This window comes from Mesocricetus auratus, unplaced genomic scaffold (genome assembly GCF_017639785.1).
Source record: "Mesocricetus auratus isolate SY011 unplaced genomic scaffold, BCM_Maur_2.0 Super-Scaffold_100009, whole genome shotgun sequence".
NCBI lineage: Eukaryota > Metazoa > Chordata > Mammalia > Rodentia > Cricetidae > Mesocricetus > Mesocricetus auratus.
In genome coordinates, this window is record NW_024429193.1 from 73,394,907 (window position 1) to 73,416,319 (window position 21,413).

At 39.8% G+C, this 21,413-nt stretch overlaps 1 long non-coding RNA gene across 1 annotated transcript in view; it reads left to right on the plus strand.

Moving 5' to 3' along the window:
- The window catches only part of LOC121142462, a 57,006-nt gene that overhangs the window by 24,100 nt on the left and 11,493 nt on the right, over positions 1 to 21,413 (plus strand). Inside the window, exon 5 of the long non-coding RNA XR_005879507.1 lies at positions 14,845 to 14,885. This is a non-coding gene — a long non-coding RNA (uncharacterized LOC121142462). The remainder of the gene's footprint in view (positions 1 to 14,844; positions 14,886 to 21,413) is intronic.

Sequence of the window (21,413 nt, forward strand, 5' to 3'; positions counted from 1 at the left end):
TAATCAGGTGACTCAAAATCATTTTTAATGGAAGCAACATAGGATAACATTAAATAAATGATAAAAATATTTTAAGAAACAATCTGATATCCAATGGACCAAAGTTTGAGTAGTTATAGAGAATATGTAGATCAAAGAAGAAATATGAAGACAAATTTAAAAATATTTTGTAATAAAAAATGACAATAACTAATTAGAGGCTTGTACCAAAATTCATACTTTTGGAAAACATGGCATTAAGTACATATATTAAAATAGTTCTAAAATCAGGCACTAATCTTCCACCTGTGTTAACTATGAAAGAAGGGCAAATTAAATCCATGATAAAAAGAAGAAAAGAAATGATAGAAATTAGACACCTGGAAAATTGAAAAATAATTCCAGGTGTTTGGAAAGATAAATTAAAAAGCAAGCTTCTTGGAGTGTGCAGGACGTAAAGAAGACCACAGAAATTCTCAATATCAGAAGGAAAATAGGGCCATCACTCAAAAGCTGAATAAAACTAAAAGATGAATCTGGCATGAGGGTGCTGTGGATGTAGACATGCACATTCATACAAGGATGTCTGCTCATCTATGTTCATAGCAGCATTCTTTGTAATAGCCAGAACCTGGAAGCAACCTAGATGCCCCTCAACTGAAGAGTGGACAGAGAAAATGTGGGACATTTACACAATGGAGTACTACTCAGCAGAAAAAAACAATGAAATCATGAAATTCGCAGGCAAATAGGTGGAACTGGAAGGAACCATTCTGAGTGACGTAACCCAGTCACAGAAAGACAAACATGGTATGTACTCACTGATGTATGGATTTTACACGTAGAACAAAGGTTTTCCAGCCTACAATCCACTCCTCCAGAGAAGTTAGGAAACAAGGAAGACCCTAGGTGATACACACATGGTCCCCTAGAGAAGGAGAAAAGAATAAGAGCTCCTGAACAAATCGGGAACTCGGGGGGGGGTGGAGGTGGGGGGAAGTGGCGTGGTAGCAGGCATAGGAGAAAGAAGAGTGGAGAAGAGGAGGGGGAGGAGAACATGAGGTATCAATCAGGAAGACTGAGTTAGAGGATGAATAGAGGAGAGTAAGAAAAGAGATACCTTATAGAGGGAGCCATTATAAGTTTAAAGAGAAGCCTGACACTAGGGAAATGTCCAGAGATTCACAAGAATGTCCCCAACTAAGAATCTAAGCAATAGTAGAGAGGCTACCTTAAATGCCCTGCTCCTATAATGAGAATGATGCCTTCTGTAAATGCTATCCTAGAGTCTTCATCCAGTAACTTACAGTAGCAGAAGGAGATATCCACAGCTAAGTACTCAGCCCAACTCCTGGAATCCAGTTTCAGAGAGGGAGGAGTGATGAGTAAAGGAGTCAAGACCATGCTTGGAAAACCCACAGAAACAGCTGACCTGAGCAAGTGGGACCTCACAACCCCAGTCTGATAGCTAGGGAACCAAAATAGGGCCAAACCAGGTCCCCTGAACACTGGTGTCAGCTAGGAGGCCTGGGCAGTTTATAGGGCCTCTGGCAGTGGAACTAGTATTTATACCTAGTGCACAAATGGACTTCGGGAGCCCATTCCCCATGGAGGCACACTCTATTAGCCTAGATACATAGGGGAGGGACTAGACCGTGCCCCAATAAATTGACAGATTTTGACGATCAAATCTGCCATAGGAGGTCTCACCCTCCCTGGGGAGTGGATGGGGGATGTGATGGGGTGGTTATTGGGGGGCATGGGAGGATGACAGGGAGAGGGAACTGGGATTATATGTAAAATAAGATTATTTTTAGATTAAATAAAATTTATCTAAAAAGAAAGAAAAATAACAGTGGAATATTCTGAACAACGAAGTGCTCACAACTTGATACTTTGAATGAAATTGGCTTATCCAGGGGGAAGCAAAGTTAGGGAGTAGGGAGAGGAGGCCCTGATAACCTGTACCATGTGGTTCATGAGCTTTAGTACCTGGTTTTTGGGAAGTTGAAGCTATGGAGTAGATAAACCCTAGAGCAGAGGTTCTCAGCCTGTAGGCTGTGGCTTCCTGGGAGTCAAACTTCCCCTTCACATAAGACCATCTGAAAACACTGATATTTGATTCATAAGAGTAGCAAAATTACACTTATGAATTGGAATGAAAATAATAGTTAGGTTTGGGATCACCACAACAGGAGGAACTGTATTAAAGGATAACAGCATTAGGAAGGTTGAGAATCATTGCCTTAGAGAGATGTGGAGCTTTGTAGAAGGTTTGAAATTTTATGAGAAATCCAACAGCAAGAGCTAGGACCATAAGATATCAGATCGGCGATGCCCAAACTTGTGTCCTTAGGAGTACAGTCCTGAGCATGCTCAATTTAAGGCAATAATCCAATACTCAAAGATAATACACATTTGGGAACACAGTAGCTCAAATTCATGGAATATCTTTAAGAAGTTAAATGGAGCAACAGAATCTCCTCTGGGCATGTTCAGCCTGCAGCAGGCAGTTTTAGCTGAAAGGAAAGGACCCAGGATGTGTTCTTGATGGGCCCAGTGATAAGTGGCAAACAGACTAAGAGTAACTTCATTTTCTTAAAGTTCCATGAAAAGGAATGAATTTCATCAAGAAGGGCATTGTAGAGGCATGCTCCAGTAGTAACAGACATCTAATACCCCTGGGTTGGGTACTGAGCATTTTACATATGCACTGACCATATTCAGCAAAGATCCAAAGATTTCGACTCTAACTGCTCTAGTTACTTGCTTGGGGAATGATGTTCAGCTAACCACACTGTGTCCCGCCCGTGTCAGGAGCTTCAAGTATTAGGAGGCAGCTGAGTGGTGTGCTTGCTCCCTGAGGATCCTCAGCAGATTCAGCAGATATGTAGCTTCATTTTTGTTTTTACATTCTTCAGCTTACAGGCCTCAGCATGATTCTATTTTGATTCTTCCTTTTTTTTTAATCACCAGACTTACAGAGAAGTAAAATAAAGCCAATATTCCCCCATGCTGAGTTTTTATAAGGTTCTGGGCTGAGGACAGCATGCCAGAAACTATTTGGAGATCTATGGCTTAAAATAGTGAGAACAGCAGCAGCAGCGTTTGGGTGAGCTAAGTACAGTACAAAAAAGAAATACGGAACATCCCATCTGTCACATATCATCTGGTCTCCCACTGCCTGCCTTTTTCTCTAGCTCAGACTGGGGTTCTCCACTTCAGAGCACACCAAACACGTTAGTTGTTTCATAGACCTCAGCTGTTTGGTGATAGCTTTCATGCAGGTCTGACAGCAAGGAATTGGACTTTCTCCCAGCATTCTCTACCAAATTAGAACCAAACAGTTAATTGTGGAGCCCAATGTATTCACTGCTGCAATGGGGATCTGTGACACCAATGTTAAGTCAGGCTCACACACAAAAATGACGGGAGATGTTGTTGGTCATCGCACTTAGTACCATTAGTACATTGTCGGATGGATAATATAAAATGCATGGAAATTCTACAACTTTCAGTTATCCTTTCATGTGAATTGAGTAGTTTAGAAAGTGTGGGCTGGTGAAATGGCTCTCTGTGTGAAGGAAAAGACACATGGTGGAGAGAATCAACATGTGCAAGTTTTATCTGATTTCCACCTGCATACTGAGGCATGCACAAACACACACACACACAACACACACACACATCCCAAAAAATAATTAAAGAGTGTATTTCACTCATTTGAAACTCATTTCACTTATATTATGAAAGTGCCTTGGCTAAGAGATCTATGATGAGGACTAAAATTCATATTAATTGAAGACACACCACAGAAGCAGTAGTTTAAGAATTATATCATGTCTGTTATAAACCAAGAATATATACACATACATGTACATCTTATTTTAATTTTTAGTTTAAATTTTCATACATAAAATATTTATAACTTTAAAAACAGGTCAAAGTCAGAAGCTGCTAAAATGAGGCAAAAAACTAAGAGAAACAAGTCATTCTGCAGCAACACGGCAACATTTTCTTTGTTGACGCTCATGTCAATTTTAACAAAGTCCTATGGCTTCTACCATTGCTCAAAATATGTCAACTCTGGACATGCCATTTTGCCTATAACTTATAAAGAGATGCTTATAAATTTTCTTTGGACATTGATGCTAGCAGAAGTGAAATTTAGGATGATTTCCATCATGATTGATTGAACATGATTCTCCACAATGGAGAAAAATGGGTCTACAAGGGAAAAAAATTTGGTGAAGGACATTCTTCGAGGTGGCCACAGTACATGACTGCTAGGATATTTTATGTCTAGTGCAATTAAAATGCTAAAATGATGACTTTCATACAAGTAAAAGATGAAAATTTGTCACAGCATTTTATTTAACTTGTGAACTGGACAAGTAATGGAATAAAATGTTAAAATTGGCTTAAAATCACTTTGATAAAATAAGTGTCAGAATGTATTTAGATGATAGATTTTTAAAATATGTAAAATACTTTATAACACTACAGTAGACTTTAAAAGAGTTTAAAATACCAGGCAAGGAGTCCAACAACAATTATGGATATTTTACTCCAAAGGATAGCATGTACCTATTAACACATAGTTTCAGCTTCTCTCATCTCTAACCTGAAAACAGAAAGTATTGAGAGATCACAGGCAATGCATTCTAGATGCTCATTCACTATGTTCTTATTACCCAGTGGTCACTATGAGATGAGCACATTTCACATTTCATTTACATATGTGGAATTCCCTCAATAGTTGCTCTATGTTGAAAACACAAATCATTTCTTGATTATTTTAAATAGATTGCCTGTGCTCTATTTTGTTTAATACTTAACTTACATATAGGAAAGGTTAAGATTTAACTGTGTGATTACTGAACAAATACTGGAACTGGAAAATCCACATTTATGAGGAAATTTCACTGTGCAAATTAAGATAAGTGTTTCAAAGAACGTTGCTATTTGCTTTTCCCTCCCAAGTTTAAAGATTCGAGTTAAAATACATTCTTTCCAACTTTTCCCTTGGCAATACATTTTATTGCGATGAATTTCTTTTTTTTCTTTTCTTGACGATCCTGTATCTGTTAAGACTCCTGGATTCTAGGAGGTTATGAAGACAGATTGTAACAGGAACAAGATCAATTTTCCTGGGTGGGTATTTTGTACACTGGTTGCATATGTACCATCCTTGTTCTTTATTGATGGATGAAGTTTTCATGTCTAATAGTCAGCTATGCTATGAGAACTGAGTACCCAGAGTACAGCAAAAAATAATTCACAAAATATAAGACCTTCCAGGTCATTTGCTAAATTCTGCGAGGAAACTGAAAAGGCTTCTTAACATAGACATAAGAAAGCAGGGACCTTGGAAATACCCCGTCTAGTAACCCAAACTGCTGTTCCAAGTCACTCTACTAAGTTCTGTGCTATTACCATGCCTTACTTGACCTTGGGCTGACATTCCGGTTTCTCCAAATTTTCTGCTCATGAACTGAAACAATTCCTTTCAAAGCTGCTACCAAATGAAGTTGGGGCTGTTTTAACCTTTAACTTATTGAGACACAGGTGTAACTCAGTTGTAAAATGTGTTCTTAGTACAGGAAAACCTCCATCACCAAACTTCCCAAGAAAAAACCCAATACCACCAAGCAAAGAAACAAAAACAATCCATATAGAGCAGCCTGTAAAGTTGTTTCCATGGCAACCATAAAAGGTAGCTATATCTAATCTCCAAGCCTTCAGGCAACGAGAGGTGTAGAAAGAACCCACTGATTAAGACTGAATAGTGGTGATGAATTTATTCCAGTGACCAACAATGTTAACTAGAGGAAAGTGGAGTCCTCAGTGTCTTTGCTTCATTTCCATTTGCAGTGAAAAATACCCTGACAAAGCAGTCTCTAATTAAATGATGAATACCAAAGCCAAGAAGAGCTTCTTCTAAAAGGCACCAGAAACTCAGCATTACCTTTGTAACAATATTTCAGTGTCATATACCCTTGATTTTCAATTTTTTTCTTCTGTGATAGCTTAAAAATGTATTATATAATATGAGCTAATATTTTGAGAGATATGTTTTAAAGTAAAAAACTTCTTGAAATAAATGTAGGATTTAGTAACTTTATAAATATAAACCAAATAGAATGTTCTTAGAGATGCATCTTCAAGTAAATTCATAGAGGAAAATAATATATAAATTCTTGGTGTAAAGTAACTCAGATTTAAGCATAATGTGCACAGTGTAAATTGGGCTACTTGCTGGGTCTTGCTTTCACCAGAAAGATAATAATATTTCTGTTTTCATTGCATACTGAGACCAAAGAGTCTGAGATTCTTAGCGTTGACTAAAAATGGTATATAATTTTCTATTAGTCAAAAATAAATTATGTTTCTTATTATAGTCTATCTGTGAAATCTTTTTCTTCACATAATCAAATAATTGTTACTGTGTCCAAACCTTAGTTTTGTATGAGTTATGCATGATCTATATTGGTCGACTCAATATGTTCATAGTTTCTTGCCACTATTTGAGAAATATTAACAACATTATGGATATGATAATACAACTTCATTAAAATATTTTGTAGTACTGTTTTCTGCATTTTAACAAGGTTTCCAGGTGATTTACAAGTTCATGAAATTTTGGAAACCCTGCTGTAGGAGATCCAGATTCTTTCTTGGCTTTGTTCTGAAGCAGATTCACCACCTAGACACACATTACTTCCAAGGGCTGTTTCATTACCTAGTCAACTAGAAAGTGTGGTCGTGATGATACCTACCACTTGGATTCTGAGGAGCATGGAATATTCCGTGTCTGTAAGTTGCCAGGCAAGCAAAAAGTGTGTGTTAACCATTACCAGTGATAAAGTTCAAGTGTCCATTGACAATCTTGGGACTTTACAGCAAGTAGCTAATAGCTTGTAAAACTCAAACTCTCCAGTAAATAGAATCCAATTAACCGAGTATGCAGATATATTTCAGGCATAGCTGCATCTAGATTAGGGATTCCAAATATTCCTTCCTTATTCAGCAACCTTAGCATCCCCCGTGACTGTACAGATCTTACCCCAGCCCTCTCTGAAGGGGCCCTCGGGAAGTTCTCAGCAATTATGTAGGCGATTCCTGCATTTGCTAAGCTTTAAAGGATTAATCTAAATCATTCTCCAGGGAGAGTGACCCACAGCTCTTCCTTGAGCTTGTTCTTGAGGAGACAGTCTCCTCACAAGGATACCGCTAAGCTCTGCCTGATGTGTCACTGACTTAGTGACAGTTGTTTCATAGCCGTGCTAACATCCCAAATGCTTCTCCTAAGTGGCTGATACTTTCTCCGTGATGAAATCCAGTAATGATTTGTCTGTGAGAGAGAAAGATTTCTAATTGCTGGCAGGCTTCAAACAGCTGTGCCCAGAGTTAACCCTGAAGAGGTTCTGGGCACTGTTGCCTGGTAGCAAGCTCTGAGCGCACAGCTTCACTGCCTCGTCAGACTTAAAAGATTTTTTTTTGCTGTTGCAGAATATTCACTTTGGTAACTCTCCTGTCGTTGTTCTCCTTATAACAATTTTCTCCCGGAGTCTTACAGCTGAGCTTGTTGCCAGGAGAACAGAAAGAAAAGAGCAGGAAGAGATGTGCTTTCTAAAATGGAAATCTAGTTTTGTTCTTGGCCTAAAATGGATTAAAAGACGCCGGCAATGAAAACATATCTTTTAATGAGCCTAAGACTGAGCATGGAGGTTTGGCTTATAAATCGTGGATCCTGAGTACCAATCCTAGGCCTTGTGCTTAGGACCATGGTGATAACCATCAGCCTATCAGAGCTGCTGAAACAAATCATTCTTGGTCAGATGGTATCTAGGTAACAGATATTTGTTTCCTATACACAGTTTAGAAATAAGGTACCCATCAACGGTTCCGGTTAATTGGTCAGCTGGGGGCTCATTTCTTGTGCAGTGGCACTGATTAGGGCGCTGGTGCTCATGAACTGTCATTTGCTGCTACAACAGACCCTGATTTTGCTGCATCAAGAAGATCCTGTTGCTGTAAAGGGCAAACACTGTTGGGCTGTAGGCTCCACTCTGCTTTTACTGGCTCATTTTGCCGTTCTTTTTTTTTTCTTTAATTTTATATTTAAATTAGAAACATGAATTCTTCACATGTCAATCCCAGCTCCCTCTCCCATCCTTCCTCCCTTGTTCCTCCATCAGGCTCCCCAGCCCTCCACCCAATCCCCACATCATTCCCCATGGAAGGTGAGGCCCTATTTGGGGGATCTCCAAAGTCTGTCATTTCATCCAGGGCAGGACCTAGGCCCTTCCCCATGTGTCCAAGCTGAGAAAGCATCCCTCTATTTGGAATGGGCTCCCAAAGATCATTCATAAACCATAGTAAACACTGATCTACTACCCAAGGCCCCAGTGATTTCTGTGGCCTCCTCATTGAGACTACATTCATGGAGTCTGGATCAGTCCCCTGTTGGCCTCTCAGGCATCTGTCTGGGATTCAAGAGCTCCCCGTTATCCAGTCAGCTGTCTTTGTGGGTTTCACCATCATGGTCTTGACTCCTTTGCTCATCACTCCTCCATCTCTGTCACTAGGTTCCAGGAGTGCAGTTCAGTGTTTAGCTGTGGGTATCAGTCTCTGCTTCCATCAGTCAATGGATGAAGGTTCTAGGATGGCATATAGGGTAGTCATCAAACTTGTCATCAAGGAGGGGCTATTAATATAGTCTCTCCACTATTGTTTAGTTTGCCAGTTGGTGTTATCGTTGTAGATCTCTGGAGCCTATAATGACTCAATCTCTTATCCTGCTCTCCTCTATTCTTACCTCGACAAAACCTTCTTGCCCCCCATGCCTTCTTCTCCCCTTCCTTTTTCCTGGCTTCCTCTCCTCTCCCCTGATGTTCCCAATCTGCTGAGGAGATCTTGCCTCATTCCACTTCTCTGGTGTATCATGCATCTCTCTTGGGAATCCCCCTGTTTCTCAGACTCATTGGAACTGGGATTGTAGGTTGACACTCCCCTGATCCATGTCTAAAATCCACAAATGAGTGAGTACATACCATGTTTGTCTTTTTGTGTCTGGGTTACCTCACTCAGGATGGTTTCCTCTAGTGTCATCCATTTGCCTGCAAATTTCAAGATTCCGTTGTTTTTTTCACTGAGTAGTACTCCATTGTGTAAATGTACCACATTTTCTCTGTCCACTTTTCAGTTGTGGGGCATCTAGGTTGCTTCCAGGATCTAGCTATTACATATAATGCTGCTATGAACGCTGTGGAACAGACATCCTTGTTGTGTGAATGGGTGTCTTTTGGGTATATGCCTGAGTGGAATTGCTGGGTATTGTGGTAGACTGAGTCCCATTTTCCTGAGGAATCTCCATACTGATTTCCATAGTGGCTGTACGAGTTGGCACTCCCACAAGCAGTGGAGGAATGTTCCCCTTTCTCTACATCCTCTCCAGCACATATTGTCTTTGGTGTTTTTGATTTTAGCCATTCTGATAGGAGTAAGATAATATCTCAGAGTTGCTTTGATTTGCATTTCCCTAATGGCTAATGATGTTGAACACTTTCTCAAGTGTCTCCCTGCCATTTTATACTCCTCTATTGACAATTCTCTGTTTAGTTCAGTGCCCCATTTTTTAATTGGATCCTTTGGTGTTTTGGAGACTTGCTTCTTCAGTTCTTTGTAAATTTTGGAGATCATCCCTTTGTCAGATGTGAGGTTAATGAATATCCTTTCCCATTCTGTGGGCTTCCTTTTTGTCTTGCTGACTGTGTACTTTGCCTTACAGAAGTTTCTCAGTTACAGGAGGTCCCATTTATTAATTGTCGATCTCAGTATTTGTGCTACTGGTGTTATGTTAAGGAAGCGGTCTCCTATACCAATTCACTCAAGGGTACCTCCCACTTTCTCTTCTAGCAGGTTCAGTGTGGCTGGGTTTATGTTGAGGTATTTGATCCATTTAGACTTAAGTTTTGTGCATGGCGATAGACATGTATCTGTCTGCAGTCTTCTACATGCCAATATCCAGTTATACCAGCACCATTTGTTGAAGATGCTATCTTTTTTCCATTGTATAATTATAGCTTCTTTGAGGAAAACCAGGTGTTCATAGGTTTGTGGATTAATCTCAGGGCTTTCAATTTGATTCCATTGGTCTACCTGTCTATTTTTGTGCCAATACCAAGCTGTTTTCAGGACTATAGCTCTATAGTAGAGCTTGAAGTCAGGGATGGTGATGCCTCCTGAAGTTGCTTTGTTGAGCAGGGTTGTCTGGGCTATTCTGTTTTTTTTTTCCATATAAAGTTGAGAATTGTTCTTTCAAGGTCTGTGAAAAATTGTGCTGGGATTTTGGTGGGCATTGCATTGAGTCTGTAGATTGCTTTTGGCAGGATTGCCATTTTTATTACATTGATCCTACCTAACCAAGAGCGTGGGTGATCTTTCCATTTCCTGGTATCTTCTTTAATTGATTTATTTAAAGACTCAAAGTTCTTGATATACAGGTCTTTCACTTGTTTGGTTAGCATTACCCCCAGGTATTTTTTTAAATCATTTTTTATTTTAATTTTAAATAGCTTGTTTTACATGTCAATCCCAGTTCCCTCTCCCTCCCCTCCTCCCGCACTTCCCTTCCCCCCCACCCTCCCACCCTATTGCCAAATCCTTCCACATAGGGGATATCAGAGTCTGTCATTTTACTCTGGGTAGGGTCCAGGCACTCCCCTAAGAGTCCAGGCTGAGAGAGCATCCCTCTTTGTGCTATAGGCACAGGAAGACTGTTTGTATACCAGGGACAGACACTGATCCACAGCTCAGGGCCCCATAGGTTGCCCAGGCCTTCTCGCTGACACTCACATTTGGGGGGTCCAGATCAGTCCCATGCTGGCCTCCCCATTGTCAGTCTGGGGTCCAAGAGCTCTCCCCTGTTCAGATCAGCTGTCTCTGCTGGTTTTGCCAGCCCATTCTTTGCCAATTTGCTCATCACTCCTCTCTCTCTGTCACTGGGTTCCTTGGGTTCAGTTCAGTGATTAGTTGTGTGTTTGCCTCTGCTTCCATCAGTCACAGGATGAAGGCTCCCGGATGGTTATAGACATCAAGTTCATTATCAGGAATGGGCATTCGAGGTGGTCTCTCCACTATTGCTTAGCTTGCCAATTGGTGGTATCCCTTTAGATCACTCGAGGTCGCTCTGGTGCCTGATCTGTATTCGATCCTATGATTCCCTCTTCCCCCTATTCTACCCCCACCCCCTCAACTTCCTGTTCCCCCAAATTGTAAAGGGTGATGTTTCTCTGATTTCTTTCTCAGCCCTTTTATCGGCTTTTTATAGTAGGGCTACTGATTTTCTTGAGTTGATGATGTTTCCTGCCACTTTGCTGAAGGTGTTTATCAGTTGTACGAGTTCCCTGGTAGAGGTTTTTGGGTCTCTTATGTAAACTATCATATCATCTGCAAATAGTGAAGGTTTTACTTTTTTCTTTCCAATTGTATCCCCTTGATCTCCTTTTGTTGTCTTATTGCTCTATCTAGAACTTCCAGTACAATATTGAAGAGGTATGGGGAGAGGAGACAGCCTTGCCTTGTTCCTGATCTTAGAGGATTTGCAGTGAGTTCCTCTCCATTCAGTTTGATGTTGGCTGTTGGTTTGCTGTATTTAGCTTTTATGATGTTTAGGCATGTTCTGTTATCCCAGATCTCTCCAAGACCTTTATCATGAAGGGGTGCTGGATTTTATCAAAGGCCTTTTCAGCATCTAGTGAGATGATCATGTGATTTTTGTTTCTCAGCTTGTTTATATGGTGGATTACATTGATGGATTTTCATATGTTGAACCATCCCTGCATCTATGGAATGAAGCCTACTTCATAATGTTGGATGAGTTTTCTGATGTGTTCTTGGATCTGATTTGCCAGTATTTTATTGAATATTTTTGTATCAATGTTCATGAGGGATATTGGTCTCAAGTTCTCTTTCTTAGTTGTGTCTTTGTGTGGCTTGGGTATCAATGCTATTGAAGCCTCATAATAAGTGTTTGGAAAAGACCATTATGAGTCTATTGCATGGAATACTTTGAGGAGAATTGGTATAAGCTGTTCTTTGAATTTCTGGTAAAATTCTGCGCTAAAGCCATCTGGGCCTGGGCTTTTTTTGGTTGGGAGGCTTTTGATGACATTTTTTATTTCCTTAGGTGTTATAGGACTATTTAAATTGCTTATCTGCTCTTGATTTAATTGTGGCAAGTGATATATAACCAAAAAATTGTCCACTTCCTTTAAATTTTCAAATTTTGTGGAGTACAGCTTTTCAAAATATGACCTGATGATTCTCTGGATTGCTTCATTGTCCATGTTATGTCTCATTTCTGAATTTGTTAATTTGCATGTTCATACTCTGCCCTTTGGTAAGTTTGGACAAAGGTTTGTCTATCTTGTTGATTTTCTCAAAGAACCAACTCTTTGTTACATTGATTATTTGTATTGTTTTCCTAGTTTCCACTTTATTGATTTCATCCCTCAATTTAATTATTTGTTGGAGTCTGCTCCTGTGGGGTGAGTTTGCTTCTATTTGTTCTAGAGCTTTCAGTTGTGATGTTAATTCTCTAGTGTGACTATTATCCAGTTTCTTCATGTGGACACTTAGTGCTATGAACTTTCCTCTTAGCACAGCTTTCAAAGTGTCCCATAATTTTGGGTATGTTGTGTCTTCATTCTCATTGAATTCTAGGAAGTCTTTAATTTCATTTGTTATTTCTTCTTTGACGTAGGCATGGTGCAATTGTGTGTTATTCAATTTCCATGAGTTTGCAGGGGTTCTGCAATTTGTGTTATTGTTTAATTCTAACTATAAAGCATGATGGTCTGATAAGATACATGGAGTTATTCCAATTTTTTTGTAGCTGTTGAGGTTTGCTATGTGCCAAGCATGTGGTCGAACATTTTTGAGAAGGTTCCGTGTGGAGCTGAGAAGAAAGTAAATTCTTTTGTGTTTGGATAGAATGTTCTATATATGTCTGTTAAACCCAATTGGGTCATAACATCTATTAGATCCTTCATATCCTTGTTAAGTTTCTGTCTTGTGGTTCTGTCTAGTGGTGAGAGTGAGGTGTTGAAGTCTCCCACTACAATTGTGTGAGGTTTTATATGTGCTTTGAGTTTTAGTAATGTTTCTTTTAGGAAAGTGGATGCTTTGTATTTGGGGCATAGATGTTCAGAATTGAGACTTCATCTGGGTTGATTTCCCCTGTGATGAGTATGAAGTAGCCTCCTTCATCTATTTTGATTGATTTTAGTTTAAAGTCTAATTTGTTAGATATTAGGATTGCTACCCCTGCTTGTTTCTTGGGTCCATTTGATTGGAAAATCGTTTCCCAACCCTTAACTCTGAAATAACGTGTGTCTTTGAAGATGAGGTGTGTTTCCTGTATGCAGCAGAAGAATGGGTTCTGTCTTCGAATTCATTCTGTTAATCTGTGTCTTTTTTTTTTTTTTTTTTTTTTTTGGTTTTTCGAGACAGGGTTTCTCTGTATTGTTTTGGAGGCTATCGGTCTAGCCCGGCCTCGAACTCACAGAGATCCGCCTGCCTCTGCCTCCCGAGTGCTGGGATTAAAGGTGTGCACCACCACCGCCAGGCAATCTGTGTCTTTTTATGGGCGAGTTAAGACCATCTACATTGAGGGAAATTAATGACCATTGATAGTTCATTCTTGTTTGTTTTGGAGTGGTTGTTGTTGGTGAATTGTATGTGGATTTCCACCACTTTTTCTTTTGCTTGTTGGTAAAGTGGGATTATCTATTGCATATGTTTTTCTGGTTGTAGTTAACTTCCTTGGGTTGGAGTTTTCCTTCTAGAATTTTCTGTAGGGTTGGGTTAGTGGATATGTATTGTTTGAATCTGGTTTTGTCATGAAATATCCTGATTTCTCCATCTATATTGATTGAAAGCTTTGCTGGGTATAGCAGTCTTGGCTGGCATCTGTGGTCTCTTAATGTTGGTAGAATATCTGTCCAGGACCTTCTGGCTTTCATAGTTTCCATGGAGAAGTCAGGTGTAATTCTGATACTTTTGCCTTTATATGTAACTTGGCCTTTTTCCCTAGCTGCTCTTAATATTCTTTCTTTAGTCTGTATGTTTGGGGTCTTGATTATTACGTGTCGAGGGGATTTTTTTTGGTCACTCTATTTGGTGTTCTGTAAGCAGCTTCTTGCACCTTCACTGGCATGTCTTTCTTTAGGTTGGGAAAGTTTTCTTCTATTTTTTTGTTGAATATGTTTTCTGGCCCTTTGAGATGGGTTTCTTCACTTTCTTCTATACCTATTATTCTTAGGTTTGGTATTTTCATGGTGTCCCAAATTTCCTGGATATTTTGTGTTAGGGATTTGTTGGACTTAGAGTTTTCTTTGGTTGATGAATTCATTTCTCCTAGTGTATCGTCAACACCTGAGATTCTCTCTTCCATCTCTTGTATTCTGTTGGTTATGCTTGCATCTGTAGTTCCTGACCGTTTTCCCAGTTTTTTTTTGTTTCCAGCATTCCTTCAGACTGTGTTTTTTTTATTTTTTCTATTTCTAATTTCAGCCCTGTTTGAATTGTTTCTTGGAATTTTTGCTTAGTCTTTTGCTCCATTTCTTGAATTTTTTGGATTGTTTTTTCTTCCATCTCTTTAAAGGATTTTCCCATATCCTCTTTGAGGGCCTTTATCATTTCCATGAAGTTGTTTTTTATGTCATTCTCTTCTGGTTAATTTGTGTTGGTGGTGTTCCAGTCTGGTTGGTGTAGGGTCTCTGGACTCAGCGGTGTCTTATTGGTTTTTCTGTTGTTACTTGTGCTTTCATATTGTCTCCTTCCCATTTGTTCTTGCAGTGAGTTCCAGAGGGTGCCTCTTCCTCTCCTGGTGGGTGTAGGTAAGTTCACAGTTCTGGTAGCTCTCCACTTCCTGGTCTCGTGGGAGGAAAAATGGACTAGGATGCTGGGGTGCTTGGGATCCAACTGGGATGGATGGGGGCCCCAGTGGTATACCCCAGACACAGGAGTGTGGCCTGGAGTCAGGCACGATAGTCTTAGTCATGTGGGTGGAGCAGAAGACTAGGATGCTGGGAGTGAGTTTGCTCCTGATAGTAGGATGGAAGACACAGCGGTAGGCCCCATGCACAGGCAGTCAGGCTAGTCCTAGTTCCGTGGGTGGAGCAGGAAACTATGGGGGCACCTTGGCTCCTGCCGCACCCACAGGGATGGAATCCTCAGTGGCAGAGCCCAGGTCCAGGCAGGCAGTCCAGAGATGGGACCTGGTTTTCCTGGTCCAGCAGATGGAGCAGGAGACTCTGGTGCATTGGTTCTCAACACTGGGATGGAAGCCACAGTGGTAGACTCCAAGCACAGGCACCGGTCTAGTCCCGTGGGTAGAGCCGGAGATTAGGCTGCTGGGGTGCCTTGCCTCCTGCCTCTGGATGGAAGCCACTGTGGCAGCCCCCAAGCATGGGCAGGCGGCCCGTAAGTGCTCATTTTGTGGTTCTCAGGAATAGATTAAGAACACTCTTTAGCGCACTTAGACTGAATTGCTATTTTCCCATTCAGTGCATGACAGATATTTGGTCATCATTGACATTAGTGTTTACATGATCTCATCAATACCATGCCCCATTGATCCCTGCTCCTACTCAAGAGTATCTTGGTGCTTCCAATTTTTCTTTCTTATTCATTCCCATGTCACTTATTTTAGAACACATTCTACTTTTACAACCCCCCTTTTCCTCTAAACTAGAAGCTTTTGAGAGGGCTAGGTACTTTCTTCGTTTTCCTTCATGGCTATAACATCAAGATTTTGAACATAGTGTGATGCAGATTGTGCGGATGACAAAATGTATTACTTGAATGAATGAATGAATGAATGAATGAATGAACAAAATTATTTAGGATCTGTGTAGTCTTGCTTGTGGTAAACATGTTATGAACTATTTTGTCGGGCAACCAAATCTTACCCTGAAAAATTCCCATTGTACATATGCTCTTCAAAAATTGAGTAAAAAAATCTATTGGTAATTTTTTCTATTTATTACATTTATAAAAATAAGCTTTTACATTGGTTGACTTATATTATGTTCTGAAGTCTGTGAAAATTCTGTTATTATTCCATTTAATCATTAAATCCTAAGAATGCAAGTCTTCTTTGTCTTTAACATAAGAAGAGCTCAGTAAAACTGACCCACGTACTGAATTTTAAAAACCAGCTATGTTTCTCATATTACAGGTCCTCTAAATTTGAAAATAGCTTTCACAAAATCCTGGGTCTTTTCTTTTCAAATGCCTTTGCTTTTTTAATAAAGCTTCAGATGTATTTCACTAGAGCTCCTTGTAAACAAGCTGCTTATAAGAATATTTTAAGGTGGATTACAGTGCTCTAAGCAACAGTCTAAGACATCATAGCAATCAAGCAAGAGAACATGGAAATGACATTATGATCTCTTCGAGAAAGGTATTGTAAATTCCCATTCAATTTTAAGCATTGTTTCTTTGTAAAGCCATCATCAACAAAATCATGTATGGCTCATTTAATTTATTCTTCACAAACCAATGTTCACCATAGCTAGGCATGAATGCTACAAGATAAAGTATTCTATATTTTCTTTCTATTAAATTTCAATTCATATACAGATTTTAGACACAGATCCGGGGAGTGCCAGCCTACAATTCCATGGTCAGAGATTCTGGGAAACAGAACCTTTATACAATGGCTGATGGAAGCAGAGGCAGACTCCCACAGCTAAACACTGAGCTGAACCCAGTGACAGAGAGGGAGGTCTGATGAGCAAAGGGGTTAAGACTGGGCTGGTTTAACCCCCAGAAAAAGCTGACCTGACAAGGGTTAGCTCTTGAATCCAAACTGATGGCTGGGAATCCAGTATGGGATTGATCAAGACCCCTTGAATGTGGATGTCAGTGAGGAGTCCTAGGCAATCTATTGGGCTTTGGTAGTAGATCAATATTTATCCCTGGCATACAAATGGACTTTGGGTGCCCATCCCACAATGAGAGTTGCACTCTCACCCTGGACTCTTGGGGGAGGGTCTAGGCCCTGCCCTGGATGAAATGACAGACTATGGACACCCCCATGGAGGGCCTCACCTTCCCTGGGGAAATGAGAGGGCATTGGGGGGGTTGGGGGGAGGACATGGAGGAAGGGAAGGAAAGGGAGAGGGACCTGGGATTGACATGTGAAGCAACCTTGTTTCTAATTTAAATTTTAATTTAAAAATAAAAAATAATTTATTATCACAGCCTTTGGAAGCTACTTAAGGTTTGATTTGAATACACATACTGGTAATTTTGCCTCCTACTTCAATGTGATCAGAATATGTTTAACTGTGGTAAGACTGAAGTTTGGTAATAAAACAACCTTTCTTTGTGTAGCAGAGTTCCATTATGTTTACTTTTGGATAGTGAAATGCATAAGCATGATTTTAAACAATCACCCTTCTCTTGTATGTGTTCTAGAAAGAGGCAACAGGACTCTTTCTGACCAATACAACGTAAGTGTACAGCCTTGTTCAAAACATTCTGTTTTCTGACAATGAACAGCATGGACGAGAAAAACAGAACAGAATCTGGCATATGCTCTTTCTGGAATGAAACAGTTCTATATTATTTTTTTATGGATTTTTATTTAAATTAGAAACTTTCTTTTTTTTTTTACATATCAATCCCAGTTCCCTCTCCCTCCAATCAATCCTTCCATGTCCCTCACCAACAGCCCCATCCCATGCCCCTTCCCCTCTCCAGGGAGAGTGAGGCCTACAGGGGCAGATCTGATCATCAAAGTCTGTCACATCATTTGCCGCAGGGTGTAAGACTTCCCCCATATATCTAGGCAAAGATAGTATCCTCCCAAGGGGAGTGGGCTCCCAAAATCCATTCAAGCACTAGGGATAAATACTAGTTCCACTGCCAGAGGCACTAGACTGCCCAAGCCTCCTAACTGATACCTGCGTTCAGGGGGCCTAGTTCCGTCCTAGGCTGGTTCCCAGCTGTGAGACTGGTGTCCTGAGCTCCCACTTGCTCAGGTCAGCTGTTTCTGTGGGCCTTCCCAGCATGGTCTTGACCCCTTTGCTCATCACTCCTTCCTCTCCACAACCAGATTCTTTTGGTTCCTTGCAGCTCTAGGGGTTCTATTTGCCTGCCTGGAGGTGATGGGAGAAAGACATCACTGAGCTGGGAGGGTGCATGCTGCTTAGCCACATTAAGCATGTATCCTAAAAGGCTTCCTTTCCTTCAAATTCCTTACAGGCCATTGAATAGGAAAATATAAAACAGAGCCCAGGCTTTTTTCTAAGTTGAATATCAATTCATCAAATTAATCAACTATGAGTGATACAATTGCTCAAGAGTTTTAGTTCTATCAAAGCTGTAATTATTCTGCCTATATATCTTTCCACCTAAACACACATAAAGAGACTGGTTTAGTTATGTGTCTTAATGAATCCTATGTCATGTCAAAACTTACAATTGAACCTAGTCTTTTTTCTCAAATCAGAAGTGAGTTCTGTTATTTATGATTCATTTTAAAGTTCAAACACTATACACAAAGATTATCCTTAAAATGATTGCTGTGCTAAAGAAAAATTCTTTTAAAATTCATATTAATATATTTTTAGGTACTGAAGGAAAAGTCTTTGACATACACTTAGAGAACCACATCTGACATAGCTATATGTATTGGAGAGTATTTTCTCATTTCTAATTTCTTAGGGATATTTTTTCCTCTGCAATTTCTCTGATATTGACTGTGGTGATTTTATGACCTTACTTCGAGATGTTTCCCCGTTCCAAATTATAATTAAGAAGACTGTACTGCACTCATTTGAATACATGGAGGGTATCACATCCTCTGCTACTTAATGGAATTTAAATCACCAATAATGATACAGCCCTGTGAAGCTCAATTCTACCTTGAAGAAAAATTGGAAATGAGTAGAGTTGTATTAAAACCATTACTATTTAGCATTAGCACGGCTTCTTCAAATGTTGGGTTTACCATTCCTAGTAAAATTTCCATAAACGTTCTCTGGTGGAAAAAGAGAGATGTAATTTTTTATTTTACTTAGCATATTTGTTTTGCAATTATCCGCTAATTTTATAGTCAGAAGTTATCGTCATTCATTACTGTTTATGCCCTATTGACATACATAATATACATATACGTGTGGATAATTTAGCACCTTTGCTGAAATGCAAAAATGGAATGATTTGATGCACATACATTTTGTGAAATGGTTGCTACAATTTAGTTTGTATATATGACCTTTCACTCTATGTTGTATACAATTTTTACTTTTATATTTCTGCCTCTAATGTCTGTTTGCATATTTTATTTTTTTGCATTTATTTTTTACAATACTAGAGTGACTAAAAGTTTGATATTGAGTTGTGTAATATATTCTTCTAGTCAAGATGGAATGACAGAAAGTGCAGGGTCCTCCGGCAGATAGGGCTGGGAAAGGACTGGTCCAGCTGGTCTCTTCCTGGGGCTGAACAGGATGGAGAGTGTCCACCAGCCAGACCCTGCCTCCTAGTCACAGGAGAGAACTGAGTCAGGAGACTTGTCCAAGCAGGATCTCTCTTTATTGTATCTGGCAGGTGTTTATATAGGGCTGAGGGAAGGGGTGGGAGACTAATGATGGGATGAGGTGTCCTGGGGTTCAGGGGTCAATGTTGTCTCACCATGGTAGCCGTAAGCTAGGTAGAGGCAGTTCTAAGCCAGGCCATACTAAGTCATTCCCATGTAGAAGTTACAGGCCAGAGACAGATCCTCAAACTCTAGTCAGGCTCAGAAAGTTACACTGGACCCTATTAGATCCAACAAGAAAGTTTATTTATGATTACGTATGGTATGGCAAACTAGACAAAGCAAGATTTTCAGCAGTTGTGTATCAGCTTATGTAGGATAGTCATCCTTGAGAAATGTGCAGTAAGTGAGAGAACTGTGTCTTCTGCATATTCTACCATGTGAGGAGATGTCTATCTCTCCTCAAGGACAACCCAAAGGCCTTTGGAGCTGAGCAGACCCAAGTAGAAATATAAAAAGGACAAAACAGGTAAGAATAACAGAGGAGAAAACTGAAAAAAAATGCACAAAGGGCTAAAAGTCTGTAAGTCCTCTCCCTTGAGTCTCTAGCTAAATAAAAGTCAATACACAACTGTGTAAAAGAATTGACCAAAAGTTACAGATCAACCATAAAAATGGTACAAGGTCACAATAGTATTTGTTCTAACCAAACTACATGATCCATGAAGGATTGGGTAGAACACTCAGTTATTTCCTTTCAGTAGTAGGAAAACTAGGGCAGCGGTGCTCCAGCTCTTCCTAAAAGACATTAGAAGCATCCATGCACTATAAATGGATTTCAGAATAAAGTATGGAGATAATTATAGAAGCACCAAACATATAGTAACTAGTAAAGTTACAAGTGAAATTTCCAGAAAAATACTGAAGTAAAAAATACAACTCACCATCATAGGGAAATCATTAGAAGCCAAACCAGAAGGGAAAGGGAGCCCCATAATAAGATGGGATCTTCAAAGCAATGTTTGTAATCCATAATGCAGATTGAAGTCTGATGAGTTTAGACAAAGTCATAGACTCTGTCTTAAAAAGATAATAATCAAATTTCTAGTGTTGAAAATACATTGTAAATAGAGTATAATACAGTAACCAGAGCAGGTTAGTCTCTCAAGGAAAGGGTAGTAACTTTAAGGATGTAGAAATAAATATTTAATTCAAATGGTAACAGAGAAAGAAGATGCCATAAAATTCAGACTTTCAGCTTCCAGGTAAGCCAAAGTCCCATCTGTAGTTCCCTCTAGTTCCCTCTACAGAAATGGGGAAGAAGACACTTGAGAAATCCAAGTAAAGTTTGTATTGCGAAGGCTGACTCATAAAGAACTGAGACTTACTATACAACTGTAGAACTGTTTCCTTCTACCAAACATCACTACCCCATTATTGGGGTTCAGTCCCAGCACGTATGGACCTTGAAAAGCAGCACTCCACCCTGAGATGTCAAGACCTTGTATAGGTTCCTTACAATAGGTGAGGATGCTAGACAAACCACTGCCTCCAGCATTGGAAAGATGGGTGAATCCAGTGCACCATATATTTATAGGCAATCCCAAAGGAACCATCAGGAGCAGCAAAACCTGAACCTCCCTCAGTTAATTACTGGAAATTCAGTATGGACAAGACTGAACATTAAAACTTATAAGGACCCTGGAATGGGAAGGTGGCATACTTTTGTAAATTTCACATTTGTGAGCTCAACAAGACTCCTAAGGAAATACCAGAGCAAAGACCATTTGTGTTTTTGATGGGCACAAGGGGAAGTAAATAATTTCAAATATACATGAGCATTCAATCTTACTACTGGCTTATAATTAGGAAA